Consider the following 12,381-nt stretch of genomic DNA (forward strand, 5'->3'; position numbering starts at 1 on the left):
GGATTACAGACCTTGCCCTCGGCCCACTGTCTGCTCTCCACCAAGGTCCGCCCTCTCCCAAGGCCTTCACAAGCCATCCCTGTGAAAGGCTGCATTGTCCATTGGTAGGGCTGCATGTGCGCGATTCGCATGCTTGTGTGCATGTGCCTTGAGCAGAGCAAAAGTCTTCCTCTCTCTCTTTTTTTTTTCTTTTCTGGCCAAAGCATCTGTGGGCTTTTAATTTTACGTACGCGTGCGCGGCGTGAACGTGCGGAATTGTTGAGTGTGCGCCCGCGTGCGTGCATGCGCGCCCCATGTTTACGCGACGCTTTTGTGTTTCTGCTGTTCGTAGCCTTGCTCGGCCGTGTGTTGCCCACATCGCTGCCGGAGCAGAGGGCGAGGGAGCGGGTTAAAAGTGCCATTTCGGGCCTAACTCGGATGGATGGGTTTAGCGGCGTCCGCGCCCCTATGGGAAGCGGACGTCTTGGAAATTTCAGGAGCGCGTACGCGTGTCCCAACCTTAACAAATGTTTTAAAACCATTCACAGATCTTGATTCAGAGAGAGAATAACCAAACAAATGTTGGCCAAAAGCAATCATGGGGTCAGTTGCTTCATCCAGCGATGAGCTACAGTGAGCGTTGTAATGGAACCGTTTTATTATCTTGTTTAGACTTTAGAAACATAGGAGTTGATAGTTAATGGACTAAAATTTGAACAATAATATTGTGGTATTGTAATATATATTTTTATTAAAATAAGTAACTCAGATTTGGATGCAAATTTGTGTGATGTTCAAATATGTGATTCAATATAATATGTAATATACTTAATATGCCTTATAATACCACATTCAAAGATATTGTTATACAAAAGTGTGTTTGTGTAATAGACACGTTACCCAGTTGACTGAAACTGGTTCCACAGCTGAAATGTTCCTTCTTTTTTTGTGTAAGAAAATATTGAACGAAAAACATTGACCACTTTTAAATGCTCTCCACGATGTATTTTGCCAAATTAACTTAGAAAAACCATAGATGTGTAATTGCCTAATTTGAAATTCGATGCATGGAGATAGCCATGTCTTGGTTAGGTCACGGTGATGACGTTAACAGAACTAGATTTCAGATCATCTGAAGTGGACTGATTGCATGGGCCCTTTTGAAATGAAGTAGCTACCCCACGGCATTTTGTATACAATAAAACCTTGGATTGCGAGCATAATTCGTTCCGGAAACGTGTTTGTAATCCAAAGCGCTCGTATATCAAAGCACTCGTATATCAGTTGTGATCACGTGACGCTCGGCAGACAAAGCGTCTATACGTACACTACTCGTATTGCAAGACCTCGCTCGTTTATCAAATTAATATTTATTTAATATTTTTGCTCGTCTTGCAAAACACTCGCAGACCAAGTTACTCGCAATCCAAGGTTTTACTGTGCTACGTAAACTTTCCAGCAAGGAAGACGGACAGACTTACAATGTAACATTTGAAGGTCAGACTTTGAATGATGGAAAGATAGGGGGCAGCAAAAACTATACTTTTGGTGACTCGAGAGTGGTATGGAAATGCAGAGAGTCCGTGTGTGAATCGGAGTCTAATCAGAGTGACAAGTGACCGAACGCGGTAAACTTAAGGTACTTTATCCAGTGGCGGGAGGGATTATCGCTGTGTCTATGTAATAATGTGTGTAGGAGAGGCGGAAGGGAGCGACGCTCACAACAACGGGCAGAGTGGCAAGGTGGCTAAAGCACAGCGAGTTGGCATGGTGTGGTTTAGCGCAGGTGGCGCATCTGATAGTATACTTGAGTGAGTTAACCATAAAAACCTAAGCGTATCCCCCTGACCTTTTGCCTATGAGCCTTTTGCCACTTCAGGTAGCCTCAACATACACCTAGCCGGGCACAAGGATTATGGTGATACAACCACAGCTTAGTGGCAGAATTAAATTGTTCGTGTTGTATCCATTGTTATTGTTATAGCGTAACATGTTGTTGCATTTGAGTAATATATTGCCTATCATTGCCAGGTGTTAAGTAGTCTTATTTTTAAAAATCACTTTCTCTCCATGAGACATCAAAGAATAAGTGTGGCTCTATTTTCCAAACAACCTTAAGGCACCTTAACTTTGTTTAATCCATGGTGGATATGCTTACTTGTACTTCAGAAAATGGTCCTGGCTTAAAACATGAAGACACTCTCTGAAAATGTGCACGAACAAGCAAGTGTAGTTGTTGAATTGACTCATAAATACATTCCCCAAAGCTCTCTTAGTCAATTTTTTTTTTATCAACTTTTGAACACAATTATCTGATACACCTTGGGTTGGACAATATATTTTTAAAGGGCCCATTGTATATGATCCATACGTTTCATATTTTGGGGCCCATCGATTGTACTTTTGGGGTTTTTTAGGTATCGTTCTTATGTGACCCTCTAAAGTCACTCATTCGTTATGTGGTTCAGTATTTTGGTGCCAGTTTTCGTTTTCATATATATGTGTGACGTTTCTTCAAGCTGCGACTTAAAAAGTTCAATACCATCGAGGAAATTGGCAAAATTTTGGGCACTGTAGTTTCAATGTTATTATAATCGGATGTGCTATTATAGCCCCGTGGTAATTTCCTCCACATCCAATGGGAAAGTAAGACTAAACTGTACTTCTGTACATGTGGCCACTGAAATATTTACAAGGCCTCAATACTCTAAATATTTTGGAATTCGATGCAAAATAAACATTGCATACACAAAGCACATAGACGAGTTATTCTGAAGGGAACGAGCATGAATAATTGAACGTGATTGAAATTGGGCACTGCTGGAGTGTATCTAATAGTAACATAACGGGAAAGGTCATTACTATATTTTATATATATATTATTTTTCATATAAAGTAAGTTAAATTTTGATTTAAAGCTTTCGTGACTGCAGGGATTCATATTCTTGGTTCTTTCGGTAAAGTCACGTAGAAGGGAAACAATAAAATAATAAAAATAATTTAAAAAATAATTTTAAAAAACGCCGTGAGAATTTTATTGTTTTATATTTTTATTATTTTATTGTTTCGCTTCTACGTGACTTTACCGAAAGAACCAAGAATATAAAGTAAGTTTCCATATTTTGTGTGTATACAAGTATGTGTTTTATATAGATTGACTGTCCCCACCATCAGAATGAGGAATTTCCATTATTTCACGATTGAAAGTTAAGTTCTTCAGTGGGCAGTTTAAAGAAGCAGTCTGTATATATTCTAGGCCCTCTGTGTGTGGCTACCCTGAACGTAATGTATATTTCACTCAAATACAAATCACATTCTTATTTATTTTTAAATATAATTAACTAGAGTAATATTAATTTAAGAATACATCAAATGCTTATTTGTAAAAAAAATATATTTGTCAGAAGTCCATAATCCACTTGATATCTATTGATTAATTGGTGACTCAGAAACATCCAATTAACTTGTTTATTGTGTGAATTAGTCAAATAAAGTGTCTTGAGCACCCCTGTTGTATCCAGGATTGCTCTAAGGCGCACTTCATGTCACCGTCCCAGATCTCCAGAATTCATGACAGTAGTTAATGTAGGGTCTCAGGGAGGGCATGTACTTGTTCGATTTGAGTTTGGCACCTCCAGATACATTTCTTTTCAGCAGTTTCTTACATGGCATACACTTTATACCCACGGGTTTATTGAGCATCACACGGTGTGTCATTTTGCAACAAAAAAAACCATTTAGTCATTAACGGTTGCTTAAAAAAAATGTTCTGTATGCTCATGATTATAAAAACGACTCCCCCCCCCCCCCTTCCTATTAGCACGGTTGGCTATGTACGGTGCGAATTTAAACATGCATACGTACACCTATGTATATATATACCGTGTACGCCGTGTGTGTATGCGTATTCCTGGCCACGTACATTGGTCCAAATTAGTCTTAAAACTTAACTTGCATCTCCCGTAGGTTTTCTCAGAGCCTTAAATGAGCACCTGCTGTGAAGCAACAGCATTGGCACGGGTGAGGGGGGATACAGAAGGAGTTAGTTGAGCGTACTAATGCCCACACCATCAGCTTGTGTGCCATATTGGCCCTGCTTAATATGTGCTCGGGCACAACTTCAAAAGTCGAAATTACTCGAGCAAGGGTTCTGTGTGTGTGCGTTTTTATTGTTTGTGCTTAGATTTATTCATCTATTGCTTAAGATGAAAAGCTATGGCTGCACCTATGTAGCCATGTATTTAGCCCATGTTTACCAAATAATATGCATTACTTGTTCCCTGATTTTATGAAGCCAATCTGGTTCGATGCCAATCCTAGCTGAGCTTTTTTTTTTATTTGTTACAAGAATTGTAACCTCTCCCAGAGAGAATTCATGTATTTTACGGCTATAAATAATGCAATAACTTCAAAAAGTTAACACCAAATTGCTAAATGACACTTTGAAAGTTGCATTATTGCAGATTTTTTTTTCCCATAGGCTACAATAAACAAACACTGTCCTCTAACTTGCAAGATGGCAAGAGCCTGTATTCCTTCGTGATGCTGTGTAACACAAAAAATATGGCCCACTTATATATTGTAGCAGTTGTCAAGTCTTGAGCTCAGAATGTTTCCCAGCTCCCTTTGCAGTGTCACGCTTTCTCAGCGCAAGCAATTGCTGTCTGCCTGCCCCTGATTGGAGGTAGCAAGTGGGGGGTGTGGGAAGGGAGGGACTATCAGCACAGGTAAAGAGTCACCATCGTACGACAGGGTACATTTTGAGCCCCTTCTTAGCTTTCCCCATTTACTTTAAACACGCACTTTGTAACTTACTTTCGGCGTGCTGTTTGGGTTTCTTGAAAGCGTGACCTCGCCTTTCAGTAGTGGAGCGAGGTGCGGGGGGGGGGGGGCGGCGCGTGGCAGGGGGGGGCACCAGGGGGGGATTTCACAACGCGGAGAGCATTCGCAAGGCGGCACCACTGCCCAGAGCTCCGTCAGCGTTTTGTAGCCCCAAACGCAACCGGCCCATGTCGTGTGGTGACGGGCCAACTTAAAACCGGGGTGGGGGGCGCCTTCAAGGAAAGAAGGAAAGGGGGCAAGAGTGAATTAAGGGGAGTCGGCTCCCCTAGCTCCCCCCCCCCAAACCTCCCCTCCAACCCCCATGTGCCATAGCTGGGCCTGTCAAAGGTTGTAACGTACGTGGCGAGTCTGCCTTATCTATTACCCAAGAGGGGCCAAATAATGACAGTTATTCATATATTTTGCATTGGTCGGAAAGCCTGCAATTTCGCTGTGATAAAATTATAATGAAAAAAAGACATTCATGATTCAAAAGGTGCAGCGGTGTTCTAAAGCGTTCATGCACTATACATAGGCCCGTGGATCACCATGAGAATGGGAAACACTTACAAAATAGCGCTCGCCTGTGTATGTAATAGAACTGAACGTGTGTAATTAAAGCGGAGAAATACATTTTTATGCCAATTTAGTAAAGGTCAGATTTGTAATGATATGGAAAGATGTAGATTACAGGTCTTGAGTAATGATATATTACAAGTATTTTCACAAGTATTAGTAATTACACGATGATATCTTTGGTTTATGTACCATATTTACTCAATGCATATATTCATAATATGCATATCAATTGACTTAAGCTGATGTATACATTTGACAGGCTCTGCACTTGGCAAAACAAGTGGGTTTAAAATGTCATTGCCTTGTCTAATTTGGCATAAGTGTTTATTTTACTTAAGATATTGCAATTTTCTTTGGCCTTAAAATTGGTCAGAAATATTTAAAGAATAGTGGAATGTATATGAGTGAGTAGATTGCAGTGAAGAGCCCCATGAGAAGTGAAATTGCCGTGGTGTTAAGTGAGTGGGTAGAGGTACATAGCTTCCCTTTTCAAGATTAATAATTATTTGAGGCCATGTAGGTCAGAAGATGAAGTCTCCACCCTCCACCCCCCCCCAATATTTGTGTGTTTAGCTTTCAGTTTGGTGACTGCCTCGGTTATTGAGGGTTTCCCAGTTAAGTCGCGCTGTATTGCACGCATTTGAATTCCGTACGAATAAAATGCATGCGAGTGTGTACTTGATACGTGTACTTATGATAATGTTTCCGTGGACAAAGATGTTTATGAATACACTTGATGCTTCTAATTATTTCACCTTGAACGAACGAATTTGATTCTCTGGAGTTAAAATAATAAAATTAGTGTGAAAATGGCAATTAAACCCTTGTTTTCATGTTATAATCAGCTTTGGTCACCCTTTCCGAGATGTGACATATCAGCTTTGTACGGCATTGTCTCTCATTGTCTCACCCTTGCTCCTTGGCCTTTGGCACCCGTGAGCCACGATGCATTCTTTACCCAGCATGCCATGCACTGTAATGCTGTTGTGTCAGAAGCGCTGCAATATTCCTTATGATTCAACACAATTGGGTCCTCTCGATGTATACAACACACAACAACAAAAAACCACTGCAGTTTTTGCAACGCCATAAAATCTTAATTTAATTTTTTTGCAGAGAATATGTAAACTCTTAAGGAGCTCATGTTTGTGCCCCTATCATTTTACTCTTGCTAAGGTCATTATTTTGCAAAGGTCTGCCCCCATCTAATGTAACGGTCACATTTTGCAATACGTAACAATTTGTTAAAGAATGATTCCGTTTGTTTTGACAAAACCAGACTATTAATTGCACTCGGTGTAGATAAACATGTTTTGTATATAAAATTAAATCTGCAAGTGAAAATACTCATCTTAAGAAATTCACAATGTTACATCATCTTCCTAATATTTGTTGGGCTGATATTTGTTGAAAATACGTATTAAGTATTTGTTTTCTCTAAACGCATAAGTCATGATTGTGACAGCCTAGTAAATTACTCAAGGTCAAATTTAATAAATGTTTGCATAACTTGTGGTGTGAGTACAGTGTAAAATGGCTATGGTAAATACAGTACTTATCGTTTCATTGAGTGATAGCATACACTACATATTGCTTCAGTAAATAAAACTGAAACCACATTTTTAAAAAATATATTTAGTATCGTAGGTATGACATTTTTTTGGTAATATCAAAACACGAAAAAATATACTTTTTTGTAGATGTATAAATAATAATATTACCAACAACTCCCCCCTCCAATTGTTTCTCAACACATTCCCCCCTCTCTGCTAACACCTTTATTCAATATTAAAGGTAACTGTTCAAAACATGTGTTGGGCACATCAGGTGTGATTTGGGTGCCTCTGATTGGAATGAGAGACTTTTGGCTCCACTCCAGACAGCTCCTCATCCCATGATTGCAGTCACCGAATCGATGCCTATTTCCCCTGAACAATGACCAAACAAATATATTGTAAATTGATTGCGTGGTGCTCACTAGAAAATTGCTTTTACAAAAATCATTAAAGCCCGTGACATTGATAGCAACGGGAAAACTGCGGGCACTGTAAATTGTTTGCTTGCTTCTGAGCAGGCTTTGACACAAAATGTAAATCACTTTCTAAAGGGCCCTTTTAGCCAGTGGGGAAAAAAAAATGTGAAAAAGGGTGAAAGTCTTATTGAGAAGGTGGCTGTCATATATTTTATATTCTTAACTTAGCATTTCCCAGGATGACGGTGCTAATGATGTGCACACTTACAGCTGAGAAATGTTAACTTAAGCGCATTCGCGATTAGCTTTTTGTGTTTGAAGAAATTATGTTTTGCTTTTGTTGCTTAGTTTTATTTTTTGGCTTCGTCTCTGGGTTTTCATCCGGACAGATACCTGAGCGTGTGTTTCACACTGTAAGCTGTCATGGGTATCACTGACATGCAATTTTGATGTTGTTTATCCTCAGATCTCATAGGAGCCAGTTTGGGGAGTGGTGGAAAGACCTTGACTGAGTAGCGCATCAAGAATTCTTGGGAGAAACATTCATCCAAAATTATTACTGGGTAAGTGATACGAAATAAGTGCCACTTGAAAAAAATATCCCACTTTTATGAGCTCATTCATTGCTTTTTTGGAAGTATATTTTTTATTGCTGTTGCAGAATTTCCCATGTTTTTTTTTGTATTTCACATTTTTATGATGTGATATGGAGAGTTATTTTCGTGAAGATGAGTAGCCTGGTTACTATTTGCTAAAGTTACGTGAAATGTTTCCATCACTTTTATATTTAAACATCAATGATATTATTTCTGAGCATTGTATCCAATACATACACATGGGATTCAATTATACAGGTACAACTGCCAACACACACAATGATTACATGCGCCCCATTGTGATTTATAAAGTGGACAAAACTTCAGTATGCACTGCTAAACCCACAGGCTGCCATTTATCTTTAAGTTGATATAATTGAGTGTTGTTCGATGCGGCGCTGTGTACGAGCACACAAAACTGCCGTGGCACGATCATAGTCCAGTTGCAAGCTCCAGCCACGTTTTTCTTTTAATCCCCTTCTCGCTCTTCTCTCTGTCCGAAAAACAAGAGGCAGCCAAGTCAGTTTTTTTCAGAGGTGAAAGACAACGTGTAAAATGCAGCTAGACCGTCGGAACAGACTGTTGTAGAGTCACGTTGTGTGAGACGCTGGAGCAGCCAGTCGTCAAGGGCGGCAGGATTAGGCGGCGTTCCTGGAATCATTGTACGTTGCCGATGCAAATTGATCAAAACCCGAAGCAAACACGTTCCCCGTGATGCTGCGTTAGCAGTGTTGCAAAAGCACGAATAACAAAAATGCCACACATTCATCAATAACGCTGCACTAAAAGGAAAAAAAAAGATAGATATATTTAGGCAACGTTTATGGTAATGGCCCTTCTCTCTGCTACGAAGAAGGATCATATATATACGTACTTTTTAGGGCAGTGTTATTGATAGATGTGTTGAGTTCTGTTAAAAAATAAACAGTGATAATTTCACGCAGAGTTTTGGATCGTATGCAACGCAGCAGGATAGGTTTCTTTGAAAGGTCTTCTCATCTGGGCTTTATGCAGCTATCATGGGGATATTGGATGAAAGGGCAGTCTAAATCACCTCAGCAGAAGCTGTGCAGTCTTAATCATCCGTGAGACAGCCGTCCATGAACTGTGTAACCAATGATACTGTGGCACACTGGCCTTGGTTTACCATACAAGCCAATGCTGATTGGTGATTTGAATAATGTACTCCCAGAGTATAGGGCTTATCTATTAAGTTAGAGGTTTTTTTGCAGAGCATAGGTCCGCTAATGAGAATATCTCACCCGACCGGTGTTTTGTTTACCTGTCAGATGCACTTACATCGGAGTTGTTTCAACCAACATGGCAATCGTTTTAATCACACGTAATTATTTTCTAACCCGTCCTCCTAATGTTGCAGTTAATTGAAAGGTTACATGGGACTTCCCTAAGCATCAGCTGAAGAGGAGGCCTCATTTTGTTGATCGTTAAACAGGGGAGGGAAAGCGATGGAGGTAGCCCTCCCCGACTTGGAGGGTTGTGTTTAATTCCCCTTGACGTTGAGGTGTCTTTTGGTGGTCATATTCAAGAGAGCAATTTTTTTGCCTTTTTTTCTTTACAATTTCCATATGAGGAGAATGTCCAGGCCGATAGCCTGCCTGTGTAAATCTACATTCGCGATATATATTTTGTATCTATTTCACAAGCATTTTTTGTTATTTTCTTCCATACAAAATTGTCACGCGGATATTTGCTTCTGCTGATGAGCCTTTACTTGTCGTGCTTAAAGTACATTTTCGGTCAGGGCGTTTACATTATGGTAGACTTTGTTTGTTCCGCAGTGGTGCATGCCATTGTGTTAAATTGCTGTTGAGATATATGTGACTAGAGAATGGTATCTTCAAAGGGCCTTCCTTATACCTTGCGAGCACCAACCAAGAGATGCCGTGTTCCTGCTTGGACATATTTATAGTTACTTGTTTACCTTTTAAACTAAACTAAACTTTTTACTTTACCAGGTAAAGCCCACTGTGCTATTTAGCTCTTTTTCGGACGCAACCTGGCCACAAATGGAAGCTCAACGAAGTGGCTTATCATGTCTAAATTATATAGCAGCCAAATACTCTAAACGCACGTTGATTCTAAATGTGGAGGGAAAAACCGGAGGACCCGGAGAAAAATTCACGCGGCCACGGGGAGAACACGCAAACTCCACGTATACAGGTGTCAGGGTTGGGATCGAACCCACGACCTCCTGCCTATCCGGCGAGGAAGTTAACATCTCGCCACCGTGGTGCTCGTGAATAATGTTTGTATTTGTTGTTGTGACTTGCTCACCCGCCCGTACGGGTCAAAAAGAGCTTCATCGCTCATCGGATTCCTCTAGGATAAATACATAGTCTGATTCTGACATTAGGAGTTTTTTTGTTGCCAATCTCAGGTGATATGTTAAACGAAATTGGAGGTGTCAAAAGAGTTATTTTTTATTTTTTGTTCTAAACTATTAATGTTGTCCACGACTTGGGGTACATAGCAGAAGGTGTGGAGATTTAATTTAAGCAGATTTTTAAAGGTGGATATCGTTTCGAATTAATCTCAGTTACTAGATCTGTACAACAACAAAAACACTCTTGTCTATAATTGCTCTCATTCTTAATGTCAATAATATGCTGCCCTTCAATCCACTGCTAGATGAAAGCTTCCCGACAGCTTGTCAGTCATGGGGATTGTTTGACCGCATTGGTCAGTGCAGGTTGGTGAAGGTGAGCGCCCATGAGCGTTTCAGATACCATTCGCCACTAATGTTAGCCTTGGCTCCGAATAACTCACCTTGCCAAGGTCATAGGTTAGCTTGCTTACCACTGCACCATCTCTTCACACCATCGGAAATTTATAAATGAGTTGTACATACTTTACATGAATATTTATAGCACAGCTTATAATTAATTATGGCCAAATTTTAATTATCGTTTCAAATCATGTCATATAGCACGTTAAGAATCCCTTTTAGAATATATTGCTCTGAAATAAAATGCTTGTATAGATGGCAAACATGCAGATAACACTTGCATTTGTGTTGCTTTCTACGGCTAGAAAATACAAATCTCAACACCAGCTTAAGATGAATATTGTACTGCATGGTGTGTGTGGGGGGGGGGAATTGACAAACCAAAAAAATATATACTCAAAATGTCATCCAAGAAATGTTCATACAATTATTCCACATCCGTGTTTTCTGCTTTGCGGTTAGCATCTGAACAGCTTAGGTCTGACTTGCTGCGCTGGCTTTCATGTGTTAAAATTCAAGCATTCAAGCAACACAAAGGCAGCTTATTAAGCCACAACGGTGACTCAGGGCTGAACTCCAACTGATATGAATTGTTGTTTGTAGCCATGGCAATACGGCGATCGCATTATCACGAGTCGCACACTGCCTGCTCACATGTATGTATATTGCAGCGGAGACTAAATGTTAAGCGACAAAATATATGATACATCCATCAGTAAACTAACAAAATATGAAAGGTGAAAATCAAAGCTTTGATCAAAAGTCATGAATTTAATTTAACGTGAAATAAATAAAAATAATAACGCTTAATTTTCGTTTTATTGCAAATTATGGCTTAAAACGTGCAATGCATAGTAGACATTAACCTTGGACTTGATTCCTAATTGACACTAAACCAGTCCTACCACCGTGTGGGGTTTGCATGGTTCAAAAGAGTCCTCCTTTTCTAATGATCAACAAGGTTCTGCACAGCAGGGAGGCTCACGCAGTGCACACACACGCACACACACGCACACACACGCGCACACACACACGCGCGCACACACGCACGCACACACACACGCACACACACGCACGCACACACACACACACGCGCATACACACGCACACACACGCGCACACACACACACACGCACACACGCGCACACGCGCACACACACGCGCACACACACACGCGCATACACACGCGCACTCGCCACCCGACTCGCTACCATTCCCAGCCACCCTTCCTCCAAATCACAGCCCACACAAAACACTCCCAGCGTTCTCCCAATAGCCAAAACACCCCCCCCCACCACCTCCCTTCTCCGGCCCCTCCCTCCATACCCCGCTCCCCCCCCCCCTTATCCCCCGACCAGCCCTAGCTAGCCCCACTCTCCTCATTCACACCTGCCTGCCTTGGTAATGATGGTGGATCTGTAGATGGAGCAAGTGGTAGCCCGAGAGGGAGGTTGGGTGGTGGCGGTGGGTGCTCCGGAGTAGGGGAGGGCAGGCGTTGGTGATTGACGTGAAGGGCTCCTCCAGGATACCGTGAGCTCCCAACGCCCGCGCGGCATCCCGCACCTGTGGACACAGCGGAAGCTTTCACTGCGTTAATTGCAGCCCGAGCTTCTTCCTTCCAAAGCCCGTTTATCTCAGTCACCTGCTCTGCCATGTGCACGCACTATTCTATTATATCTGGAAGCAAA

General features: G+C 41.1%; 1 protein-coding gene across 41 annotated transcripts in view; it reads left to right on the top strand.

Moving 5' to 3' along the window:
* The window catches only part of LOC142929607 (uncharacterized), a 391,053-nt gene that overhangs the window by 157,244 nt on the left and 221,428 nt on the right, over positions 1 to 12,381 (top strand). For 38 of the 41 annotated variants that reach the window (XR_012945767.1, XR_012945769.1, XR_012945764.1 and 35 more), the window contains one exon: positions 7,818 to 7,914. The gene's annotated coding sequence lies outside the window, so the exon portion shown is untranslated. Of the gene's footprint in view, positions 1 to 9; positions 105 to 7,817; positions 7,915 to 12,381 lie in introns of all 41 variants that reach the window. The other 3 variants (XR_012945756.1, XR_012945792.1, XR_012945793.1) reach the window with 1 other exon arrangement.

The sequence above is a fragment of the Petromyzon marinus genome, chromosome 32 (assembly GCF_048934315.1).
Source record: "Petromyzon marinus isolate PM22_M1 ecotype Great Lakes invasive population chromosome 32, UKy_Petmar_22M1.pri1.0, whole genome shotgun sequence".
NCBI lineage: Eukaryota > Metazoa > Chordata > Hyperoartia > Petromyzontiformes > Petromyzontidae > Petromyzon > Petromyzon marinus.